This window comes from Hyla sarda, unplaced genomic scaffold (assembly GCF_029499605.1).
Source record: "Hyla sarda isolate aHylSar1 unplaced genomic scaffold, aHylSar1.hap1 scaffold_636, whole genome shotgun sequence".
Classification (NCBI taxonomy): domain Eukaryota; kingdom Metazoa; phylum Chordata; class Amphibia; order Anura; family Hylidae; genus Hyla; species Hyla sarda.
Window position 1 is genome coordinate 138,702 of NW_026610651.1, and position 20,626 is coordinate 159,327.

The 20,626-nt window shown below is 46.1% G+C and overlaps 8 non-coding genes and 1 pseudogene across 8 annotated transcripts; all 9 read right to left on the minus strand.

Moving 5' to 3' along the window:
• Nucleotides 1–1,961: 1,961 nt before the first annotated feature.
• On the minus strand, nucleotides 1,962–2,152 carry LOC130342146 (U2 spliceosomal RNA). The gene has a single exon (XR_008881857.1). It is a non-coding gene; the product is annotated as a U2 spliceosomal RNA (small nuclear RNA).
• Nucleotides 2,153–4,252: 2,100 nt separating this feature from the next.
• Nucleotides 4,253–4,443, minus strand: LOC130342147 (U2 spliceosomal RNA). The gene has a single exon (XR_008881858.1). It is a non-coding gene; the product is annotated as a U2 spliceosomal RNA (small nuclear RNA).
• Nucleotides 4,444–6,529: 2,086 nt separating this feature from the next.
• On the minus strand, nucleotides 6,530–6,720 carry LOC130342053 (U2 spliceosomal RNA). Its single transcript, XR_008881778.1, has one exon. It is a non-coding gene; the product is annotated as a U2 spliceosomal RNA (small nuclear RNA).
• Nucleotides 6,721–8,809: 2,089 nt separating this feature from the next.
• Nucleotides 8,810–9,000, minus strand: LOC130342055 (U2 spliceosomal RNA). The gene has a single exon (XR_008881779.1). It is a non-coding gene; the product is annotated as a U2 spliceosomal RNA (small nuclear RNA).
• Nucleotides 9,001–11,102: 2,102 nt separating this feature from the next.
• Nucleotides 11,103–11,293, minus strand: LOC130342056 (U2 spliceosomal RNA). The gene has a single exon (XR_008881780.1). It is a non-coding gene; the product is annotated as a U2 spliceosomal RNA (small nuclear RNA).
• A 2,091-nt stretch (nucleotides 11,294–13,384) lies between these two features.
• On the minus strand, nucleotides 13,385–13,571 carry LOC130342093 (U2 spliceosomal RNA). The gene has a single exon (XR_008881812.1). It is a non-coding gene; the product is annotated as a U2 spliceosomal RNA (small nuclear RNA).
• Nucleotides 13,572–14,265: 694 nt separating this feature from the next.
• LOC130342097 (U2 spliceosomal RNA) lies at nucleotides 14,266–14,425 on the minus strand (annotated as a pseudogene).
• A 2,079-nt stretch (nucleotides 14,426–16,504) lies between these two features.
• On the minus strand, nucleotides 16,505–16,695 carry LOC130342057 (U2 spliceosomal RNA). The gene has a single exon (XR_008881781.1). It is a non-coding gene; the product is annotated as a U2 spliceosomal RNA (small nuclear RNA).
• A 2,090-nt stretch (nucleotides 16,696–18,785) lies between these two features.
• Nucleotides 18,786–18,976, minus strand: LOC130342058 (U2 spliceosomal RNA). Its single transcript, XR_008881782.1, has one exon. It is a non-coding gene; the product is annotated as a U2 spliceosomal RNA (small nuclear RNA).
• Nucleotides 18,977–20,626: the final 1,650 nt, after the last annotated feature.

The window sequence follows — 20,626 nt, forward strand, 5'->3', positions numbered from 1 at the left end:
CACACAGCAGAACCTAAACCCATACCATTATTGCTAAGCAGCAAGACAGGGGCCCATTGCACTCCCACGGGGCCTTTTTAAATGCAATCCATAACCCGGATTTGCCAGGAACCCTTCTTACTCCTCCTACTTGCATGTGACACTGGGCTTAGGATCTGCATAGGAAACACACACACAAGCACACACCTACCTTTGTTGCCTGCAGATGCCTCCTTGGCTGTCCCCAAACGGTATCAAACCAACACCCACGGGAAGCTGTAAGCATAGAGGACATGCCTGCACCCCATTGGACTTACCTGTGTGGGTTAAATCCGGGTTATTTGACAACCTATGGCGGTGATGGTTCTGCTCAGGCAGAGCAGTGCTGATGCTCCTCATAAAGCTGTCGCTGCTGTGAAGGTTCTAGGTGACATCACAAATCCCTATGGTTACATACACAACAAAGCTGGGTTGTTGTTGTTTACACTCTGCAAGGCCTGTGGAAGTGAGTGACATCATAGCACTGTAGTTCTGAGGGTTCTAGATGGATGCAACAATCTCCTGTTGCTTCTATGAAGGCCATAATAGACAACATCACCAAACAGCTCCATAGTCACATACACAGCAAAGGAGAGATGTTGTTTACACCTAGTGATGTCAGTGGTATTGAGTGACATCACAGCACAGTGCTAAGGCTCCTGGGCCTGGACACAGCAGCGGCTGCAATATCTCAACGGAGAATACGTTTATATATATGTGTGTGTGTGCGCGTATATATATATATATATATATATATATATATATATATATATATTTCTCCGCCGAAATCACTTTTAAACCCATTTCCACCTTTTTTTCCCTTCTCTTCCTCTTACTTTTTTTTCACGTTTTTTTACGTTTTTCTCCTTTTCGCCTCTTTTCTGGGCGTATTATTCTTCTTTTTCTTCTTTTTTTTCGTCTAATGCATACCCCATCAGTGCAGCAATGCTTATTCAATACCGCCAGCAGATGGAGACACTGGGGGATAATTTTCTAAGGATTTATACTGATTTTTCCTGTCTGAATTTGTCGCACAGAAAGTTGCAGGCCAAATATGTGTGACATTTCTGCGACTTTAGCTTCTAGAGCATTTTTACAACATTATACATAGGTGCTGAATACATAAAAAGCGACTGTTCAGCGACAGACAAGTCGCATCGGCTGAAAGTAGGCCAGAATGTCAGTCCATGTTGGAGCAGGTTTAGATACAGTCTAAAGTATAGATCTCAAAGTCTGTGCACAGAATTTAGCAAGGGCCTCGCACCTTCTGATGCATCAGGTAGGTGCACAATAGCATAGCCTAACCCTCTGTACTTTGGTCTATATTGATGCGGGACATAGACAGCCAGCTGATGACCAATCCATTAGTGCAATGGATGGCTGGAAGCATTTGTCTTTGCCTTTGCAATACCACAGAAGCAATGCATGGTCAATGTACAGCAATGACACACCTGTGTGAACAGCCAGGAGACCCCCCCCCCCCCCCATGTTATGTTACATAGTTACATAGTTAGTACGGTCGAAAAAAGACATATGTCCATCAAGTTCAACCAGGGAATTAAGGGGTAGGGGTGTGGCGCGATATTGGGGAAGGGATGAGATTTTATATTTCTTCATAAGCATTAATCTTATTTTGTCAATTAGGAACATTCAGCACCCACCCGCTATCAAGGCAGCTGCCTATCATGTCATGCCCTACCTGCACAGGTGTGCTGGCTACTCAAATGATCCAATTAAGGAGGCCATTTAGTCAGCAGCAGCAGAAGTCCTGTGCCTGGACGCTCCAACAGCGGCCAGACACAAGCAGAAGCAGCAGAAGCAGCAGCAGCAGCACCACCTTTTGTTTTTTGGCTGCAGCAGCAAGGCCCACAGGGCTGGCTAGCTGGCTAGCCAGCAAGCAGGTAGCAATGAAAGTAGGAATCTTTCTTTTTAACCCTGTAAGGGGGTGGTGCACTGTACCCGAAGATACTGCCATATCGGGTCAATGCATAGGGCGACGGAAGCAAGCTTCGAAATCGGCCCCCGTTCTCAAAAATCCATTTAATATATGGTCCCCAGATAGGGGACGTATCAGATATTAAACTGATAAGAACAGATACTACACTTGATCTTAGCCAAAAGGCCGAGAAGCGATAACCGTGAAAGGGGCGGGCCCAACAAGGTCCCCTTCATGGGCACTATCACTGCTTGCTGTCAGGGAGGCTGCCAGACAATTTTCCATGCACACTCTGGGCTGGGGGGCAGTCAACCACCAGTACACACAGCAGAACCTAAACCCATACCATTATTGCTAAGCAGCAAGACAGGGGCCCATTGCACTCCCACGGGGCCTTTTTAAATGCAATCCATAACCCGGATTTGCCAGGAACCCTTCTTACTCCTCCTACTTGCATGTGACACTGGGCTTAGGATCTGCATAGGAAACACACACACAAGCACACACCTACCTTTGTTGCCTGCAGATGCCTCCTTGGCTGTCCCCAAACGGTATCAAACCAACACCCACGGGAAGCTGTAAGCATAGAGGACATGCCTGCACCCCATTGGACTTACCTGTGTGGGTTAAATCCGGGTTATTTGACAACCTATGGCGGTGATGGTTCTGCTCAGGCAGAGCAGTGCTGATGCTCCTCATAAAGCTGTCGCTGCTGTGAAGGTTCTAGGTGACATCACAAATCCCTATGGTTACATACACAACAAAGCTGGGTTGTTGTTGTTTACACTCTGCAAGGCCTGTGGAAGTGAGTGACATCATAGCACTGTAGTTCTGAGGGTTCTAGATGGATGCAACAATCTCCTGTTGCTTCTATGAAGGCCATAATAGACGACATCACCAAACAGCTCCATAGTCACATACACAGCAAAGGAGAGATGTTGTTTACACCTAGTGATGTCAGTGGTATTGAGTGACATCACAGCACAGTGCTAAGGCTCCTGGGCCTGGACACAGCAGCGGCTGCAATATCTCAACGGAGAATACGTTTATATATATGTGTGTGTGTGCGCGTATATATACATATATATATATATATATATATATATATATATATATATATATATATATTCTCCGCCGAAATCACTTTTAAACCCATTTCCACCTTTTTTTCCCTTCTCTTCCTCTTACTTTTTTTTCACGTTTTTTTACGTTTTTCTCCTTTTCGCCTCTTTTCTGGGCGTATTATTCTTCTTTTTCTTCTTTTTTTTCGTCTAATGCATACCCCATCAGTGCAGCAATGCTTATTCAATACCGCCAGCAGATGGAGACACTGGGGGATAATTTTCTAAGGATTTATACTGATTTTTCCTGTCTGAATTTGTCGCACAGAAAGTTGCAGGCCAAATATGTGTGACATTTCTGCGACTTTAGCTTCTAGAGCATTTTTACAACATTATACATAGGTGCTGAATACATAAAAAGCGACTGTTCAGCGACAGACAAGTCGCATCGGCTGAAAGTAGGCCAGAATGTCAGTCCATGTTGGAGCAGGTTTAGATACAGTCTAAAGTATAGATCTCAAAGTCTGTGCACAGAATTTAGCAAGGGCCTCGCACCTTCTGATGCATCAGGTAGGTGCACAATAGCATAGCCTAACCCTCTGTACTTTGGTCTATATTGATGCGGGACATAGACAGCCAGCTGATGACCAATCCATTAGTGCAATGGATGGCTGGAAGCATTTGTCTTTGCCTTTGCAATACCACAGAAGCAATGCATGGTCAATGTACAGCAATGACACACCTGTGTGAACAGCCAGGAGACCCCCCCCCCCCCCCCCCATGTTATGTTACATAGTTACATAGTTAGTACGGTCGAAAAAAGACATATGTCCATCAAGTTCAACCAGGGAATTAAGGGGTAGGGGTGTGGCGCGATATTGGGGAAGGGATGAGATTTTATATTTCTTCATAAGCATTAATCTTATTTTGTCAATTAGGAACATTCAGCACCCACCCGCTATCAAGGCAGCTGCCTATCATGTCATGCCCTACCTGCACAGGTGTGCTGGCTACTCAAATTATCCAATTAAGGAGGCCATTTAGTCAGCAGCAGCAGAAGTCCTGTGCCTGGACGCTCCAACAGCGGCCAGACACAAGCAGAAGCAGCAGAAGCAGCAGCAGCAGCACCACCTTTTGTTTTTTGGCTGCAGCAGCAAGGCCCACAGGGCTGGCTAGCTGGCTAGCCAGCAAGCAGGTAGCAATGAAAGTAGGAATCTTTCTTTTTAACCCTGTAAGGGGGTGGTGCACTGTACCCGAAGATACTGCCATATCGGGTCAATGCATAGGGCGACGGAAGCAAGCTTCGAAATCGGCCCCCGTTCTCAAAAATCCATTTAATATATGGTCCCCAGATAGGGGACGTATCAGATATTAAACTGATAAGAACAGATACTACACTTGATCTTAGCCAAAAGGCCGAGAAGCGATAACCGTGAAAGGGGCGGGCCCAACAAGGTCCCCTTCATGGGCACTATCACTGCTTGCTGTCAGGGAGGCTGCCAGACAATTTTCCATGCACACTCTGGGCTGGGGGGCAGTCAACCACCAGTACACACAGCAGAACCTAAACCCATACCATTATTGCTAAGCAGCAAGACAGGGGCCCATTGCACTCCCACGGGGCCTTTTTAAATGCAATCCATAACCCGGATTTGCCAGGAACCCTTCTTACTCCTCCTACTTGCATGTGACACTGGGCTTAGGATCTGCATAGGAAACACACACACAAGCACACACCTACCTTTGTTGCCTGCAGATGCCTCCTTGGCTGTCCCCAAACGGTATCAAACCAACACCCACGGGAAGCTGTAAGCATAGAGGACATGCCTGCACCCCATTGGACTTACCTGTGTGGGTTAAATCCGGGTTATTTGACAACCTATGGCGGTGATGGTTCTGCTCAGGCAGAGCAGTGCTGATGCTCCTCATAAAGCTGTCGCTGCTGTGAAGGTTCTAGGTGACATCACAAATCCCTATGGTTACATACACAACAAAGCTGGGTTGTTGTTGTTTACACTCTGCAAGGCCTGTGGAAGTGAGTGACATCATAGCACTGTAGTTCTGAGGGTTCTAGATGGATGCAACAATCTCCTGTTGCTTCTATGAAGGCCATAATAGACGACATCACCAAACAGCTCCATAGTCACATACACAGCAAAGGAGAGATGTTGTTTACACCTAGTGATGTCAGTGGTATTGAGTGACATCACAGCACAGTGCTAAGGCTCCTGGGCCTGGACACAGCAGCGGCTGCAATATCTCAACGGAGAATACGTTTATATATATGTGTGTGTGTGCGCGTATATATATATATATATATATATATATATATATATATATATATATTTCTCCGCCGAAATCACTTTTAAACCCATTTCCACCTTTTTTTCCCTTCTCTTCCTCTTACTTTTTTTTCACGTTTTTTTACGTTTTTCTCCTTTTCGCCTCTTTTCTGGGCGTATTATTCTTCTTTTTCTTCTTTTTTTTCGTCTAATGCATACCCCATCAGTGCAGCAATGCTTATTCAATACCGCCAGCAGATGGAGACACTGGGGGATAATTTTCTAAGGATTTATACTGATTTTTCCTGTCTGAATTTGTCGCACAGAAAGTTGCAGGCCAAATATGTGTGACATTTCTGCGACTTTAGCTTCTAGAGCATTTTTACAACATTATACATAGGTGCTGAATACATAAAAAGCGACTGTTCAGCGACAGACAAGTCGCATCGGCTGAAAGTAGGCCAGAATGTCAGTCCATGTTGGAGCAGGTTTAGATACAGTCTAAAGTATAGATCTCAAAGTCTGTGCACAGAATTTAGCAAGGGCCTCGCACCTTCTGATGCATCAGGTAGGTGCACAATAGCATAGCCTAACCCTCTGTACTTTGGTCTATATTGATGCGGGACATAGACAGCCAGCTGATGACCAATCCATTAGTGCAATGGATGGCTGGAAGCATTTGTTTTTGCCTTTGCAATACCACAGAAGCAATGCATGGTCAATGTACAGCAATGACACACCTGTGTGAACAGCCAGGAGACCCCCCCCCCCCCCCATGTTATGTTACATAGTTACATAGTTAGTACGGTCGAAAAAAGACATATGTCCATCAAGTTCAACCAGGGAATTAAGGGGTAGGGGTGTGGCGCGATATTGGGGAAGGGATGAGATTTTATATTTCTTCATAAGCATTAATCTTATTTTGTCAATTAGGAACATTCAGCACCCACCCGCTATCAAGGCAGCTGCCTATCATGTCATGCCCTACCTGCACAGGTGTGCTGGCTACTCAAATGATCCAATTAAGGAGGCCATTTAGTCAGCAGCAGCAGAAGTCCTGTGCCTGGACGCTCCAACAGCGGCCAGACACAAGCAGAAGCAGCAGAAGCAGCAGCAGCAGCACCACCTTTTGTTTTTTGGCTGCAGCAGCAAGGCCCACAGGGCTGGCTAGCTGGCTAGCCAGCAAGCAGGTAGCAATGAAAGTAGGAATCTTTCTTTTTAACCCTGTAAGGGGGTGGTGCACTGTACCCGAAGATACTGCCATATCGGGTCAATGCATAGGGCGACGGAAGCAAGCTTCGAAATCGGCCCCCGTTCTCAAAAATCCATTTAATATATGGTCCCCAGATAGGGGACGTATCAGATATTAAACTGATAAGAACAGATACTACACTTGATCTTAGCCAAAAGGCCGAGAAGCGATAACCGTGAAAGGGGCGGGCCCAACAAGGTCCCCTTCATGGGCACTATCACTGCTTGCTGTCAGGGAGGCTGCCAGACAATTTTCCATGCACACTCTGGGCTGGGGGGCAGTCAACCACCAGTACACACAGCAGAACCTAAACCCATACCATTATTGCTAAGCAGCAAGACAGGGGCCCATTGCACTCCCACGGGGCCTTTTTAAATGCAATCCATAACCCGGATTTGCCAGGAACCCTTCTTACTCCTCCTACTTGCATGTGACACTGGGCTTAGGATCTGCATAGGAAACACACACACAAGCACACACCTACCTTTGTTGCCTGCAGATGCCTCCTTGGCTGTCCCCAAACGGTATCAAACCAACACCCACGGGAAGCTGTAAGCATAGAGGACATGCCTGCACCCCATTGGACTTACCTGTGTGGGTTAAATCCGGGTTATTTGACAACCTATGGCGGTGATGGTTCTGCTCAGGCAGAGCAGTGCTGATGCTCCTCATAAAGCTGTCGCTGCTGTGAAGGTTCTAGGTGACATCACAAATCCCTATGGTTACATACACAACAAAGCTGGGTTGTTGTTGTTTACACTCTGCAAGGCCTGTGGAAGTGAGTGACATCATAGCACTGTAGTTCTGAGGGTTCTAGATGGATGCAACAATCTCCTGTTGCTTCTATGAAGGCCATAATAGACGACATCACCAAACAGCTCCATAGTCACATACACAGCAAAGGAGAGATGTTGTTTACACCTAGTGATGTCAGTGGTATTGAGTGACATCACAGCACAGTGCTAAGGCTCCTGGGCCTGGACACAGCAGCGGCTGCAATATCTCAACGGAGAATACGTTTATATATATGTGTGTGTGTGCGCGTATATATATATATATATATATATATATATATATATATATATATATTTCTCCGCCGAAATCACTTTTAAACCCATTTCCACCTTTTTTTCCCTTCTCTTCCTCTTACTTTTTTTTCACGTTTTTTTACGTTTTTCTCCTTTTCGCCTCTTTTCTGGGCGTATTATTCTTCTTTTTCTTCTTTTTTTTCGTCTAATGCATACCCCATCAGTGCAGCAATGCTTATTCAATACCGCCAGCAGATGGAGACACTGGGGGATAATTTTCTAAGGATTTATACTGATTTTTCCTGTCTGAATTTGTCGCACAGAAAGTTGCAGGCCAAATATGTGTGACATTTCTGCGACTTTAGCTTCTAGAGCATTTTTACAACATTATACATAGGTGCTGAATACATAAAAAGCGACTGTTCAGCGACAGACAAGTCGCATCGGCTGAAAGTAGGCCAGAATGTCAGTCCATGTTGGAGCAGGTTTAGATACAGTCTAAAGTATAGATCTCAAAGTCTGTGCACAGAATTTAGCAAGGGCCTCGCACCTTCTGATGCATCAGGTAGGTGCACAATAGCATAGCCTAACCCTCTGTACTTTGGTCTATATTGATGCGGGACATAGACAGCCAGCTGATGACCAATCCATTAGTGCAATGGATGGCTGGAAGCATTTGTCTTTGCCTTTGCAATACCACAGAAGCAATGCATGGTCAATGTACAGCAATGACACACCTGTGTGAACAGCCAGGAGACCCCCCCCCCCCCCCCCCATGTTATGTTACATAGTTACATAGTTAGTACGGTCGAAAAAAGACATATGTCCATCAAGTTCAACCAGGGAATTAAGGGGTAGGGGTGTGGCGCGATATTGGGGAAGGGATGAGATTTTATATTTCTTCATAAGCATTAATCTTATTTTGTCAATTAGGAACATTCAGCACCCACCCGCTATCAAGGCAGCTGCCTATCATGTCATGCCCTACCTGCACAGGTGTGCTGGCTACTCAAATGATCCAATTAAGGAGGCCATTTAGTCAGCAGCAGCAGAAGTCCTGTGCCTGGACGCTCCAACAGCGGCCAGACACAAGCAGAAGCAGCAGAAGCAGCAGCAGCAGCACCACCTTTTGTTTTTTGGCTGCAGCAGCAAGGCCCACAGGGCTGGCTAGCTGGCTAGCCAGCAAGCAGGTAGCAATGAAAGTAGGAATCTTTCTTTTTAACCCTGTAAGGGGGTGGTGCACTGTACCCGAAGATACTGCCATATCGGGTCAATGCATAGGGCGACGGAAGCAAGCTTCGAAATCGGCCCCCGTTCTCAAAAATCCATTTAATATATGGTCCCCAGATAGGGGACGTATCAGATATTAAACTGATAAGAACAGATACTACACTTGATCTTAGCCAAAAGGCCGAGAAGCGATAACCGTGAAAGGGGCGGGCCCAACAAGGTCCCCTTCATGGGCACTATCACTGCTTGCTGTCAGGGAGGCTGCCAGACAATTTTCCATGCACACTCTGGGCTGGGGGGCAGTCAACCACCAGTACACACAGCAGAACCTAAACCCCATACCATTATTGCTAAGCAGCAAGACAGGGGCCCATTGCACTCCCACGGGGCCTTTTTAAATGCAATCCATAACCCGGATTTGCCAGGAACCCTTCTTACTCCTCCTACTTGCATGTGACACTGGGCTTAGGATCTGCATAGGAAACACACACACAAGCACACACCTACCTTTGTTGCCTGCAGATGCCTCCTTGGCTGTCCCCAAACGGTATCAAACCAACACCCACGGGAAGCTGTAAGCATAGAGGACATGCCTGCACCCCATTGGACTTACCTGTGTGGGTTAAATCCGGGTTATTTGACAACCTATGGCGGTGATGGTTCTGCTCAGGCAGAGCAGTGCTGATGCTCCTCATAAAGCTGTCGCTGCTGTGAAGGTTCTAGGTGACATCACAAATCCCTATGGTTACATACACAACAAAGCTGGGTTGTTGTTGTTTACACTCTGCAAGGCCTGTGGAAGTGAGTGACATCATAGCACTGTAGTTCTGAGGGTTCTAGATGGATGCAACAATCTCCTGTTGCTTCTATGAAGGCCATAATAGACGACATCACCAAACAGCTCCATAGTCACATACACAGCAAAGGAGAGATGTTGTTTACACCTAGTGATGTCAGTGGTATTGAGTGACATCACAGCACAGTGCTAAGGCTCCTGGGCCTGGACACAGCAGCGGCTGCAATATCTCAACGGAGAATACGTTTATATATATGTGTGTGTGTGCGCGTATATATATATATATATATATATATATATATATATATATATATATATATATATATATTTCTCCGCCGAAATCACTTTTAAACCCATTTCCACCTTTTTTTCCCTTCTCTTCCTCTTACTTTTTTTTCACGTTTTTTTACGTTTTTCTCCTTTTCGCCTCTTTTCTGGGCGTATTATTCTTCTTTTTCTTCTTTTTTTTCGTCTAATGCATACCCCATCAGTGCAGCAATGCTTATTCAATACCGCCAGCAGATGGAGACACTGGGGGATAATTTTCTAAGGATTTATACTGATTTTTCCTGTCTGAATTTGTCGCACAGAAAGTTGCAGGCCAAATATGTGTGACATTTCTGCGACTTTAGCTTCTAGAGCATTTTTACAACATTATACATAGGTGCTGAATACATAAAAAGCGACTGTTCAGCGACAGACAAGTCGCATCGGCTGAAAGTAGGCCAGAATGTCAGTCCATGTTGGAGCAGGTTTAGATACAGTCTAAAGTATAGATCTCAAAGTCTGTGCACAGAATTTAGCAAGGGCCTCGCACCTTCTGATGCATCAGGTAGGTGCACAATAGCATAGCCTAACCCTCTGTACTTTGGTCTATATTGATGCGGGACATAGACAGCCAGCTGATGACCAATCCATTAGTGCAATGGATGGCTGGAAGCATTTGTCTTTGCCTTTGCAATACCACAGAAGCAATGCATGGTCAATGTACAGCAATGACACACCTGTGTGAACAGCCAGGAGACCCCCCCCCCCCCCCCCCATGTTATGTTACATAGTTACATAGTTAGTACGGTCGAAAAAAGACATATGTCCATCAAGTTCAACCAGGGAATTAAGGGGTAGGGGTGTGGCGCGATATTGGGGAAGGGATGAGATTTTATATTTCTTCATAAGCATTAATCTTATTTTGTCAATTAGGAACATTCAGCACCCACCCGCTATCAAGGCAGCTGCCTATCATGTCATGCCCTACCTGCACAGGTGTGCTGGCTACTCAAATGATCCAATTAAGGAGGCCATTTAGTCAGCAGCAGCAGAAGTCCTGTGCCTGGACGCTCCAACAGCGGCCAGACACAAGCAGAAGCAGCAGAAGCAGCAGCAGCAGCACCACCTTTTGTTTTTTGGCTGCAGCAGCAAGGCCCACAGGGCTGGCTAGCTGGCTAGCCAGCAAGCAGGTAGCAATGAAAGTAGGAATCTTTCTTTTTAACCCTGTAAGGGGGTGGTGCACTGTACCCGAAGATACTGCCATATCGGGTCAATGCATAGGGCGACGGAAGCAAGCTTCGAAATCGGCCCCCGTTCTCAAAAATCCATTTAATATATGGTCCCCAGATAGGGGACGTATCAGATATTAAACTGATAAGAACAGATACTACACTTGATCTTAGCCAAAAGGCCGAGAAGCGATAACCGTGAAAGGGGCGGGCCCAACAAGGTCCCCTTCATGGGCACTATCACTGCTTGCTGTCAGGGAGGCTGCCAGACAATTTTCCATGCACACTCTGGGCTGGGGGGCAGTCAACCACCAGTACACACAGCAGAACCTAAACCCATACCATTATTGCTAAGCAGCAAGACAGGGGCCCATTGCACTCCCACGGGGCCTTTTTAAATGCAATCCATAACCCGGATTTGCCAGGAACCCTTCTTACTCCTCCTACTTGCATGTGACACTGGGCTTAGGATCTGCATAGGAAACACACACACAAGCACACACCTACCTTTGTTGCCTGCAGATGCCTCCTTGGCTGTCCCCAAACGGTATCAAACCAACACCCACGGGAAGCTGTAAGCATAGAGGACATGCCTGCACCCCATTGGACTTACCTGTGTGGGTTAAATCCGGGTTATTTGACAACCTATGGCGGTGATGGTTCTGCTCAGGCAGAGCAGTGCTGATGCTCCTCATAAAGCTGTCGCTGCTGTGAAGGTTCTAGGTGACATCACAAATCCCTATGGTTACATACACAACAAAGCTGGGTTGTTGTTGTTTACACTCTGCAAGGCCTGTGGAAGTGAGTGACATCATAGCACTGTAGTTCTGAGGGTTCTAGATGGATGCAACAATCTCCTGTTGCTTCTATGAAGGCCATAATAGACGACATCACCAAACAGCTCCATAGTCACATACACAGCAAAGGAGAGATGTTGTTTACACCTAGTGATGTCAGTGGTATTGAGTGACATCACAGCACAGTGCTAAGGCTCCTGGGCCTGGACACAGCAGCGGCTGCAATATCTCAACGGAGAATACGTTTATATATATGTGTGTGTGTGCGCGTATATATATATATATATATATATATATATATATATATATATATTTCTCCGCCGAAATCACTTTTAAACCCATTTCCACCTTTTTTTCCCTTCTCTTCCTCTTACTTTTTTTTCACGTTTTTTTACGTTTTTCTCCTTTTCGCCTCTTTTCTGGGCGTATTATTCTTCTTTTTCTTCTTTTTTTTCGTCTAATGCATACCCCATCAGTGCAGCAATGCTTATTCAATACCGCCAGCAGATGGAGACACTGGGGGATAATTTTCTAAGGATTTATACTGATTTTTCCTGTCTGAATTTGTCGCACAGAAAGTTGCAGGCCAAATATGTGTGACATTTCTGCGACTTTAGCTTCTAGAGCATTTTTACAACATTATACATAGGTGCTGAATACATAAAAAGCGACTGTTCAGCGACAGACAAGTCGCATCGGCTGAAAGTAGGCCAGAATGTCAGTCCATGTTGGAGCAGGTTTAGATACAGTCTAAAGTATAGATCTCAAAGTCTGTGCACAGAATTTAGCAAGGGCCTCGCACCTTCTGATGCATCAGGTAGGTGCACAATAGCATAGCCTAACCCTCTGTACTTTGGTCTATATTGATGCGGGACATAGACAGCCAGCTGATGACCAATCCATTAGTGCAATGGATGGCTGGAAGCATTTGTCTTTGCCTTTGCAATACCACAGAAGCAATGCATGGTCAATGTACAGCAATGACACACCTGTGTGAACAGCCAGGAGACCCCCCACCCCCCCCCCCCCCCATGTTATGTTACATAGTTACATAGTTAGTACGGTCGAAAAAAGACATATGTCCATCAAGTTCAACCAGGGAATTAAGGGGTAGGGGTGTGGCGCGATATTGGGGAAGGGATGAGATTTTATATTTCTTCATAAGCATTAATCTTATTTTGTCAATTAGGAACATTCAGCACCCACCCGCTATCAAGGCAGCTGCCTATCATGTCATGCCCTACCTGCACAGGTGTGCTGGCTACTCAAATGATCCAATTAAGGAGGCCATTTAGTCAGCAGCAGCAGAAGTCCTGTGCCTGGACGCTCCAACAGCGGCCAGACACAAGCAGAAGCAGCAGAAGCAGCAGCAGCAGCACCACCTTTTGTTTTTTGGCTGCAGCAGCAAGGCCCACAGGGCTGGCTAGCTGGCTAGCCAGCAAGCAGGTAGCAATGAAAGTAGGAATCTTTCTTTTTAACCCTGTAAGGGGGTGGTGCACTGTACCCGAAGATACTGCCATATCGGGTCAATGCATAGGGCGACGGAAGCAAGCTTCGAAATCGGCCCCCGTTCTCAAAAATCCATTTAATATATGGTCCCCAGATAGGGGACGTATCAGATATTAAACTGATAAGAACAGATTTTTTTTTTTTTTTTTTTTTATCTAAAGCCGAGGAACGTGCTTTCGATTCACCCAAAGTGCAAGAAAAAGTGCAAACGTGTTACACTAAAAAAAACGTGCACAAAGGATGCGGTCTATCGCAAGCCCTTCTCCGATAGGAGAGAGGCCCCCCAACAAACCTTACCCTTCGCCTCCGGACCAAAAGGTACCTGCGAGGTTCCAGGTTCGATATCCCTTTTCGCCGAAGCTACTAGGGGACCACAAATGCTCCCGGCATCCCCCTTGGCGTTGGCCAAGGTATCTGCCCGCAGAGCCGATTACGGTAGGTACCCTGCCAAAGCAGGAGTACCCGGGGTGTTTGCAGGGAGGTGCGGAACCTAATGGCCACACACACCTCCCCTAGACCGCCAGGAGGGACACCCAGAAGGGCTACCGCATCCTGACAAATCCTGTGAACACACAACACGCAAAAAGTGACACAGTGAGACAAAAAAGAAATAAATAAGTGAATGTGTGCAGATATACTGCCCGGACATCCGGCCGGATCTATAAAAATTTCTCTGATCCTAGCCAGAAGGCCGGGAATCAAGAGGTGAGTGCCACAAGGTGAAGAGATTATGGTGCCCGTGCTTCAACTCAGTGAGTCTATTCTCCCAGTGAGTTTCGGCACCTCGGGGTCACCACTCCCCGAGGCACAAAAGTACCTCGGCTCTAGACCCTCTCAGCCTCATGGCGAGACCCGGAGGGAACAGGTCACATCGGGGCAGCCGTCGAGCTGATTCCTCAGAACCAGCCCCGGAAAGCCCTGGTACACCTGCATCCTCCATGCAGCACCCATCCCCACCAGCATGAAAACTGATAAGAACAGATACCACACTTGATCTTAGCCAAAAGGCCGAGAAGCGATAACCGTGAAAGGGGCGGGCCCAACAAGGTCCCCTTCATGGGCACTATCACTGCTTGCTGTCAGGGAGGCTGCCAGACAATTTTCCATGCACACTCTGGGCTGGGGGGCAGTCAACCACCAGTACACACAGCAGAACCTAAACCCATACCATTATTGCTAAGCAGCAAGACAGGGGCCCATTGCACTCCCACGGGGCCTTTTTAAATGCAATCCATAACCCGGATTTGCCAGGAACCCTTCTTACTCCTCCTACTTGCATGTGACACTGGGCTTAGGATCTGCATAGGAAACACACACACAAGCACACACCTACCTTTGTTGCCTGCAGATGCCTCCTTGGCTGTCCCCAAACGGTATCAAACCAACACCCACGGGAAGCTGTAAGCATAGAGGACATGCCTGCACCCCATTGGACTTACCTGTGTGGGTTAAATCCGGGTTATTTGACAACCTATGGCGGTGATGGTTCTGCTCAGGCAGAGCAGTGCTGATGCTCCTCATAAAGCTGTCGCTGCTGTGAAGGTTCTAGGTGACATCACAAATCCCTATGGTTACATACACAACAAAGCTGGGTTGTTGTTGTTTACACTCTGCAAGGCCTGTGGAAGTGAGTGACATCATAGCACTGTAGTTCTGAGGGTTCTAGATGGATGCAACAATCTCCTGTTGCTTCTATGAAGGCCATAATAGACGACATCACCAAACAGCTCCATAGTCACATACACAGCAAAGGAGAGATGTTGTTTACACCTAGTGATGTCAGTGGTATTGAGTGACATCACAGCACAGTGCTAAGGCTCCTGGGCCTGGACACAGCAGCGGCTGCAATATCTCAACGGAGAATACGTTTATATATATGTGTGTGTGTGCGCGTATATATATATATATATATATATATATATATATATATATATTCTCCGCCGAAATCACTTTTAAACCCATTTCCACCTTTTTTTCCCTTCTCTTCCTCTTACTTTTTTTTCACGTTTTTTTACGTTTTTCTCCTTTTCGCCTCTTTTCTGGGCGTATTATTCTTCTTTTTCTTCTTTTTTTTCGTCTAATGCATACCCCATCAGTGCAGCAATGCTTATTCAATACCGCCAGCAGATGGAGACACTGGGGGATAATTTTCTAAGGATTTATACTGATTTTTCCTGTCTGAATTTGTCGCACAGAAAGTTGCAGGCCAAATATGTGTGACATTTCTGCGACTTTAGCTTCTAGAGCATTTTTACAACATTATACATAGGTGCTGAATACATAAAAAGCGACTGTTCAGCGACAGACAAGTCGCATCGGCTGAAAGTAGGCCAGAATGTCAGTCCATGTTGGAGCAGGTTTAGATACAGTCTAAAGTATAGATCTCAAAGTCTGTGCACAGAATTTAGCAAGGGCCTCGCACCTTCTGATGCATCAGGTAGGTGCACAATAGCATAGCCTAACCCTCTGTACTTTGGTCTATATTGATGCGGGACATAGACAGCCAGCTGATGACCAATCCATTAGTGCAATGGATGGCTGGAAGCATTTGTCTTTGCCTTTGCAATACCACAGAAGCAATGCATGGTCAATGTACAGCAATGACACACCTGTGTGAACAGCCAGGAGACCCCCCCCCCCCCATGTTATGTTACATAGTTACATAGTTAGTACGGTCGAAAAAAGACATATGTCCATCAAGTTCAACCAGGGAATTAAGGGGTAGGGGTGTGGCGCGATATTGGGGAAGGGATGAGATTTTATATTTCTTCATAAGCATTAATCTTATTTTGTCAATTAGGAACATTCAGCACCCACCCGCTATCAAGGCAGCTGCCTATCATGTCATGCCCTACCTGCACAGGTGTGCTGGCTACTAAAATGATCCAATTAAGGAGGCCATTTAGTCAGCAGCAGCAGAAGTCCTGTGCCTGGACGCTCCAACAGCGGCCAGACACAAGCAGAAGCAGCAGAAGCAGCAGCAGCAGCACCACCTTTTGTTTTTTGGCTGCAGCAGCAAGGCCCACAGGGCTGGCTAGCTGGCTAGCCAGCAAGCAGGTAGCAATGAAAGTAGGAATCTTTCTTTTTAACCCTGTAAGGGGGTGGTGCACTGTACCCGAAGATACTGCCATATCGGGTCAATGCATAGGGCGACGGAAGCAAGCTTCGAAATCGGCCCCCGTTCTCAAAAATCCATTTAATATATGGTCCCCAGATAGGGGACGTATCAGATATTAAACTGATAAGAACAGATACTACACTTGATCTTAGCCAAAAGGCCGAGAAGCGATAACCGTGAAAGGGGCGGGCCCAACAAGGTCCCCTTCATGGGCACTATCACTGCTTGCTGTCAGGGAGGCTGCCAGACAATTTTCCATGCACACTCTGGGCTGGGGGGCAGTCAACCACCAGTACACACAGCAGAACCTAAACCCATACCATTATTGCTAAGCAGCAAGACAGGGGCCCATTGCACTCCCACGGGGGCTTTTTAAATGCAATCCATAACCCGGATTTGCCAGGAACCCTTCTTACTCCTCCTACTTGCATGTGACACTGGGCTTAGGATCTGCATAGGAAACACACACACAAGCACACACCTACCTTTGTTGCCTGCAGATGCCTCCTTGGCTGTCCCCAAACGGTATCAAACCAACACCCACGGGAAGCTGTAAGCATAGAGGACATGCCTGCACCCCATTGGACTTACCTGTGTGGGTTAAATCCGGGTTATTTGACAACCTATGGCGGTGATGGTTCTGCTCAGGCAGAGCAGTGCTGATGCTCCTCATAAAGCTGTCGCTGCTGTGAAGGTTCTAGGTGACATCACAAATCCCTATGGTTACATACACAACAAAGCTGGGTTGTTGTTGTTTACACTCTGCAAGGCCTGTGGAAGTGAGTGACATCATAGCACTGTAGTTCTGAGGGTTCTAGATGGATGCAACAATCTCCTGTTGCTTCTATGAAGGCCATAATAGACGACATCACCAAACAGCTCCATAGTCACATACACAGCAAAGGAGAGATGTTGTTTACACCTAGTGATGTCAGTGGTATTGAGTGACATCACAGCACAGTGCTAAGGCTCCTGGGCCTGGACACAGCAGCGGCTGCAATATCTCAACGGAGAATACGTTTATATATATGTGTGTGTGTGCGCGTATATATATATATATATATATATATATATATATATATATATATATATATATTTCTCCGCCGAAATCACTTTTAAACCCATTTCCACCTTTTTTTCCCTTCTCTTCCTCTTACTTTTTTTTCACGTTTTTTTACGTTTTTCTCCTTTTCGCCTCTTTTCTGGGCGTATTATTCTTCTTTTTCTTCTTTTTTTTCGTCTAATGCATACCCCATCAGTGCAGCAATGCTTATTCAATACCGCCAGCAGATGGAGACACTGGGGGATAATTTTCTAAGGATTTATACTGATTTTTCCTGTCTGAATTTGTCGCACAGAAAGTTGCAGGCCAAATATGTGTGACATTTCTGCGACTTTAGCTTCTAGAGCATTTTTACAACATTATACATAGGTGCTGAATACATAAAAAGCGACTGTTCAGCGACAGACAAGTCGCATCGGCTGAAAGTAGGCCAGAATGTCAGTCCATGTTGGAGCAGGTTTAGATACAGTCTAAAGTATAGATCTCAAAGTCTGTGCACAGAATTTAGCAAGGGCCTCGCACCTTCTGATGCATCAGGTAGGTGCACAATAGCATAGCCTAACCCTCTGTACTTTGGTCTATATTGATGCGGGACATAGACAGCCAGCTGATGACCAATCCATTAGTGCAATGGATGGCTGGAAGCATTTGTCTTTGCCTTTGCAATACCACAGAAGCAATGCATGGTCAATGTACAGCAATGACACACCTGTGTGAACAGCCAGGAGACCCCCCCCCCCCCATGTTATGTTACATAGTTACATAGTTAGTACGGTCGAAAAAAGACATATGTCCATCAAGTTCAACCAGGGAATTAAGGGGTAGGGGTGTGGCGCGATATTGGGGAAGGGATGAGATTTTATATTTCTTCATAAGCATTAATCTTATTTTGTCAATTAGGAACATTCAGCACCCACCCGCTATCAAGGCAGCTGCCTATCATGTCATGCCCTACCTGCACAGGTGTGCTGGCTACTAAAATGATCCAATTAAGGAGGCCATTTAGTCAGCAGCAGCAGAAGTCCTGTGCCTGGACGCTCCAACAGCGGCCAGACACAAGCAGAAGCAGCAGAAGCAGCAGCAGCAGCACCACCTTTTGTTTTTTGGCTGCAGCAGCAAGGCCCACAGGGCTGGCTAGCTGGCTAGCCAGCAAGCAGGTAGCAATGAAAGTAGGAATCTTTCTTTTTAACCCTGTAAGGGGGTGGTGCACTGTACCCGAAGATACTGCCATATCGGGTCAATGCATAGGGCGACGGAAGCAAGCTTCGAAATCGGCCCCCGTTCTCAAAAATCCATTTAATATATGGTCCCCAGATAGGGGACGTATCAGATATTAAACTGATAAGAACAGATACTACACTTGATCTTAGCCAAAAGGCCGAGAAGCGATAACCGTGAAAGGGGCGGGCCCAACAAGGTCCCCTTCATGGGCACTATCACTGCTTGCTGTCAGGGAGGCTGCCAGACAATTTTCCATGCACACTCTGGGCTGGGGGGCAGTCAACCACCAGTACACACAGCAGAACCTAAACCCATACCATTATTGCTAAGCAGCAAGACAGGGGCCCATTGCACTCCCACGGGGGCTTTTTAAATGCAATCCATAACCCGGATTTGCCAGGAACCCTTCTTACTCCTCCTACTTGCATGTGACACTGGGCTTAGGATCTGCATAGGAAACACACACACAAGCACACACCTACCTTTGTTGCCTGCAGATGCCTCCTTGGCTGTCCCCAAACAGTATCAAACCAACACCCACGGGAAGCTGTAAGCATAGAGGACATGCCTGCACCCCATTGGACTTACCTGTGTGGGTTAAATCCGGGTTATTTGACAACCTATGGCGGTGATGGTTCTGCTCAGGCAGAGCAGTGCTGATGCTCCTCATAAAGCTGTCGCTGCTGTGAAGGTTCTAGGTGACATCACAAATCCCTATGGTTACATACACAACAAAGCTGGGTTGTTGTTGTTTACACTCTGCAAGGCCTGTGGAAGTGAGTGACATCATAGCACTGTAGTTCTGAGGGTTCTAGATGGATGCAACAATCTCCTGTTGCTTCTATGAAGGCCATAATAGACGACATCACCAAACAGCTCCATAGTCACATACACAGCAAAGGAGAGATGTTGTTTACACCTAGTGATGTCAGTGGTATTGAGTGACATCACAGCACAGTGCTAAGGCTCCTGGGCCTGGACACAGCAGCGGCTGCAATATCTCAACGGAGAATACGTTTATATATATGTGTGTGTGTGCGCGTATATATATATATATATATATATATATATATATATATATATATATATATATTCTCCGCCGAAATCACTTTTAAACCCATTTCCACCTTTTTTTCCCTTCTCTTCCTCTTACTTTTTTTTCACGTTTTTTTACGTTTTTCTCCTTTTCGCCTCTTTTCTGGGCGTATTATTCTTCTTTTTCTTCTTTTTTTTCGTCTAATGCATACCCCATCAGTGCAGCAATGCTTATTCAATACCGCCAGCAGATGGAGACACTGGGGGATAATTTTCTAAGGATTTATACTGATTTTTCCTGTCTGAATTTGTCGCACAGAAAGTTGCAGGCCAAATATGTGTGACATTTCTGCGACTTTAGCTTCTAGAGCATTTTTACAACATTATACATAGGTGCTGAATACATAAAAAGCGACTGTTCAGCGACAGACAAGTCGCATCGGCTGAAAGTAGGCCAGAATGTCAGTCCATGTTGGAGCAGGTTTAGATACAGTCTAAAGTATAGATCTCAAAGTCTGTGCACAGAATTTAGCAAGGGCCTCGCACCTTCTGATGCATCAGGTAGGTGCACAATAGCATAGCCTAACCCTCTGTACTTTGGTCTATATTGATGCGGGACATAGACAGCCAGCTGATGACCAATCCATTAGTGCAATGGATGGCTGGAAGCATTTGTCTTTGCCTTTGCAATACCACAGAAGCAATGCATGGTCAATGTACAGCAATGACACACCTGTGTGAACAGCCAGGAGACCCCCCCATGTTATGTTACATAGTTACATAG